This window comes from Otolemur garnettii, unplaced genomic scaffold, assembly GCF_000181295.1.
Source record: "Otolemur garnettii isolate 467f Iridium unplaced genomic scaffold, OtoGar3 scaffold00186, whole genome shotgun sequence".
Classification (NCBI taxonomy): domain Eukaryota; kingdom Metazoa; phylum Chordata; class Mammalia; order Primates; family Galagidae; genus Otolemur; species Otolemur garnettii.
Genome location: NW_003852581.1, coordinates 2,034,305 through 2,039,898, shown reverse-complemented (window position 1 = coordinate 2,039,898; position 5,594 = coordinate 2,034,305). Strand labels below are relative to the sequence as shown.

The 5,594-nt window shown below is 37.6% G+C and overlaps 1 protein-coding gene across 1 annotated transcript in view; it reads left to right on the top strand.

The window, feature by feature from the left end:
* The window catches only part of CHM (CHM, Rab escort protein 1), an 88,471-nt gene that overhangs the window by 1,052 nt on the left and 81,825 nt on the right, over positions 1 to 5,594 (top strand).

Sequence of the window (5,594 nt, the reverse complement as noted above, 5' to 3'; positions counted from 1 at the left end):
TGTCGTTGTTTGGCTGGCACAGGCTGGATTTGAGCCTGCCAGCTCTGGTGTATGTGGCTGGTGCCTTAGCCGCTTGAGATACAGGTACCAAGCCAGTACTTCTTTGATTCATGATAATTTTGCATAGTCTAATTGGTATAAAATGTCTATTAACTTCTCATGGACCAATTATAATGTAAAAACTAGTATTTTGGGCTATGGTGAAGATCAGTAACTCAATGCTAGAAACATGTAACACTTAGGGAATTTGCTTTAGAAAAGAAATTCTGTAGTATAGGAAAAAATAAACACATGATTTAAAAGGCTTACAAAGTACCTTTAGCACTTTAACAGAAAGATACTACATAAATGAAACATGATGACCTAAGAATGAAAAATCTATCCCTAAAAACTCAGAAGATTCTCCTTTCAGATATTGGTTCATGGGGACCTCTATAGAAAGTCACGAAGGGATAGTTGTCTTTATGATGCCTAGAGTCATTTTTCCTTAAGCATTCATTTTGGAGCAAGACTATGTTCCTATGACAGAAAGCCAAATAATTAATTTCTTCTTTGGTACTTACTTATTTACTTAGATCTTTACCTCTTTTGGGCCTAATTCTGGTCCCACATGTTACCAGTGAAATGAATAATGTGTATGTCTTCTGTTTGTTTTAAAAGAAATTAGTATGCTAGTACAGTAATTTCATTTGTTAAAGTGGAGGCTGCATGACATCACCTTTGACCTAGTTTTAATGACTATACTCTGAGTAGAGTAACGCTTTTTTTATGATGTGGTGAACATTCTAGTTATATCAGATAACTGAAGGCTAAAGGTCTAGAGATCAAAAGAAAAAAACCCTCTAAACTGATAGTTTTCAAACTTTAATGTGTCTAAGAATTACCAGGTAAACACGTAAAAAATCTATATTTTGGTACCTTACCCTCAGAATATGGAAGTGGGTAATATATTTAGAGTGGATCCAGGGAATTTGCAGTTTAATGTTTTTTTATTAAATTATAACTGTGTACATTAATACATTTATGGGGTACAATGTGCTGATTTTGTGTACAATTTGGAATGCTTACATCAAACTGGTTAACATAACTTCACCTCACGTATTTGTTGTATTAAGACATTTATACTCTATTCTTAATAGCTTTAACATGTACCCTTGCATTGTGCATGTTATGTGAGGTCCCACCAAGGAAGTCCTTAGATCGGTGGTTCAGAACATTCCTAATGCCACGAACCTTTAATACAGTCTAAAGGGGTCATGACCCACAGGTTGAGAACTGCTGCCTTAGATGATACTGATATATAAAGGTGAAGTTGAGGGTTTAGCTAAGGGTATTGTGTTCCATGATGGCGTGGGAGCTCTAGATCTTATTCAGTCTGCCTTATCAAGATGAACCTGCCAGATACATTGGCAATTAAATATGAATTTTAAATAGCAGGAAGACTGCTTATAATTTAAAATTTCTTTCATATTTTCATAGAAAGGCCTTAAACATAACATTTGTTGTTTAACAGCTTCTAAGGCATGAGTGAAGGTCAGATAGCCCTGGGATGAGAGAAGACTTGGGATTTTATCAGTGCCATGAATGATAGTGGATAAATCCTTTTCTCAGGGCCAATCCCTTTATTTATAAGTTGAGTGGCATGGACTCTGCAGTAATCTACAAGTCTCTTTCCAAATTTGACAAGTTTTTGTTGAGTTATTTAATGTCTTAAAAAGTACTTAGCTTGACTGGTGGAACAGATCTGGGACCAAAATGCAGGCCCTGTGAGTAAGGGGTTTACCTGAGGTGATACTAGCCTGGGTGGGACGTGGGGACTAGAATATGCTTGCACAGAAATGCCATGCTCCCAGGGCTGGGGCTGAGCCAGAGGCTTGCTTTAGTGAGCCTAAGATGCACCCAGCCCTCAGGGTATCATAGCTGAAACAAAGGAAGGAAGGAAGAGGCAGAAACCAAAAGCTGAGTGTGAGGTCTAGCCACACCTGAGCCAACACAGACTGCAGCTGAGACAGACACAGACTGGGGCTGAGTCACAGTTTCTGTGAACTCAAACAGTGTCTGATCCACAGGGGAATATAGCCAGGACAGAAACAAATTATGCAAAGTTGTTCTGTTCTGTCAGCAACATCAATCAGGGTGGGGCTGGAACTGAGTGAACTGCCCCAGCCTCCATTAAGCACCCAAGGTTGTCAGGCCTCATCTTCCCCTGATGGATAGTGGCAAAGAACAGTGGCCTGGTGGAAGAGACATAGATCTCCCTGTGACTCAGCAAGGTGTAAAACTCTGCAGCATCTGCTTATTGGAGGGAATTGGGTCACACCTCTGCAGAGTTAGCAATGACTGGTTGTGATAGGGGTCCAAAGTGGGGAAGAAAGCATCAACCTTACCAGACTAATTAATTTGCTGTGGAGGGTATTTCTGACTTCACAGAGCTAGTCATACTTTAGCTGCCAGGAGACTTCTGCTATCTAGTTCCTGGAGACCTTTTGGTCTCTCCCACCTGAGACTGATGCTGAATGGAACAATTTATTTGGACCTCTTGAACTTGGCCAATCACCTAAGGACTATGCAAAGTGGCACCCTGGGTGAGTAGTTGTGGGAAGGTTTGATTTTTCTTTTCCAGTTGTTGCCCGTGGGAGGTGGGGTGACTTAGTTGCTTGTATGTCTCCACAGCTGAGACTTCAACCCAGAAAACTGATTCAATTTGGTAGGACAAAGACTAGATAAAAATAAGACAGAGCCACTTAGCCTCCCCACACCAAGCAGGTCCCCAGTTTCTTAGGTCATAGCACTGTATGGGTCCTTGGCAAAGCTATAGGGGAAAAGGTACAGACACCAGTCCCAGCTCTTGGGAAAAGGGCTAGTTAATCAATACTCCTGGATCCCACAACCCAATTTCACCTTATCTGCTCATATAGCCAAACGGTGTAAAATAAGCATTGGGTAGAATCATTGGAAAAACTCCCGTAACATGAATGACCAGGGTAGATCAACCCTCTGGAGGAATGATATGATGACACAACTGAAGATCCCATTCATAAACAGATGGTTGAGATGTCAGAAATCAAATTCAGAATTTGGATTGAAAATAAGATTAAGAGAATGGAGGTAAATTTGGAATTAGAAATTCAAGGAGCATTTCAAAAGTTGTCTCAAGAATTAAATGAATTCAAATACAAAATCACAAAGGATTTTGACACATTGAGACAAGAATTTGCAGCCCTGAAAGATAAGAGAAATAAAGGAGAATCCCTCAGTAACAGAATAGAGCAAGCAGAAGATAGGATTTCTGACATTGAAGACAAAGCTTTTTAACGCTCCCAAATACTCAAAGAAGAGATGTGGAGAGCAAAAATGAATCATTGTCTCAGAGAGCTCTGGGATAATTCAAGGAAAACTTATTTTCGCCTTATAGGAATTCCTGAAGTCAACAAGGTGGCTTTGAAAGGCACAGAGGCTCTTCTTCATGAAATAATGAAGGAGGACTTTCCAGACATGCCAAGAGATTGTAAAATTCAAATATCAGACAGTTTCATAACCCCAGCACAACTCAACCTGAATAAGACTTTTCCTAGGCACATTATAATTAACTTTGCCAAAGTTAAAATTAAGTAGAAAATTCTGAAAGCAGCCAGATGGAACAAAACCGTAACCTACAAGGGGAAGAATAGTAGAGTGACTGCAGATCTCTCTGCTGAAAACTTTCCAGCTAGAAGAGGGTGGCCATTGACTTTTAACCTCCTAAAACAAAATAACTTTCAATCCAGTATGCTGTACCCAGAGAAACTGAGTTTAATTTATGATGGAGAAATTAAATACTTTAATGACATTCACATGTTGAAGAAATGTGCCATAACCAAAACTTTCCAGGATGTTCTTAGACCTATCATCCATAATGACCAGTGCAAGTCTCTACCACAAAAGTAAACTCACTCAGAAACTTTTGATAAAATTCCAACTTCCACAGTGGTGAAAGGATTAAAAATGTCCACTAGACCTTTGAAAAACTCAGTACCCAAAATTCAACGAGACTTATCAATATTTACAATTAATATGAATGGCTTAAATTGTCTTCTAAAGAGGCACAGATTGGCTGACTGAATACAAAAATTCAGGCCAGATATCTGCTGCACACAAGAATCTCATCTCACATTAAAAGATAAATATAGTGTCAGGGTGAGGGGATGGTCATCTATATTTCAGGCAAATGGAAATCAGAAAAAAGCAGCTGTTACAATTTTATTTGCAGATATAATAGGCTTTAAACCAACAAAAGTAAGAAACGATAAGTATGGTAACTACATATTTGTTAAGGGTAACACTCAACATGATGAGATTTCAGTTATTAAAATTTATGCACCCAAGAAGAATTCACCTCAATTTATAAGAGAGATTCTACGAAACATAAGCAACTTGATTTCCACCAGCACCATAATAGTCAGAGATTTTAACACTCCTTTGGCAGTGTTGGATAGATCGTCCAATAAGAAGGTAAGCAAAGAAATTTTAGACTTAAATTTAACCATTCAGCAATTGGATGTTACAGACATCTACACAACATTTCATCCTAACAAAACTGAATACACATTCTTCTCATCAGTCCATGAAACATACTCCAAAATTTATCACATCTTAGGTCACAAATCTAACCTCAGCAAATTTAAAAGAAAAGAAATTATTTCTTGCATCTTCTCTAAACATCATGGAATAAAAGTTGAACTCAATAACAGAAATCTGCATACTCATACAAAAACATGGAAACTAAATAACCTTATGTTGAATAATAGCTGGGTCATAGATGAGATTAACAAGGAAATTACCAAATTTTTAGAACAAATAACAAGACACGAATTACTAAAAACTCGGGCATACCACAAAGACAATTCTAAGAGGGATATTTATAGGACTTCAAGCCTTCTTCAAGAGAATAGAAAGAGAGGAAGTCAACAACTTAATGGGACATCTCAAGCAACAGGAAAAGAAAGAACATTCCAACCCCAAACCCAGCAGCAAAAAGGAAATAACCAAAATTAGAGCACAATTAAATGAAATTGAAAGCAAAAGAATTATACAACAAACCAATAAATCAAAAAGTTGGTTTCATGATAAGGTAAATAAAATAGATAAAACTCTGGCTAACCTAACCAGGAAAAAAAGAGTAAAATCCCTAATTACATCATTCAGAAATGTCAAAGACAAAATAACAATAGACTCCTGAGAAATTCAAAAAATCCTTAATATTATAAGAAACTTTATTCTCAGAAATATGAAAATATGAATGAAATAGATCAATATTTGGAGGCTGGCCACCTCCCTAGACTTAGCCAGAATAAAATGGAAATATTGAATAGGCCTATATCAAGTTTTGAAATAGCATCAACTATTCAAAATCTCCCTAAAAGGAAAAGCCCAGGATAGATGGCTTCACATCAGAATTCTACCAAACCTTTAAAGTGGAACTAGCACCCATATTACTCAACCTTTTCCGACATATACAAACAGAAGGAATACTACCCAACACATTCTATGAAGCAAACATCACTTTGATCCCCAAACCAGGAAAAGACCCAACAAGAAAAGAAAATTACAGACCA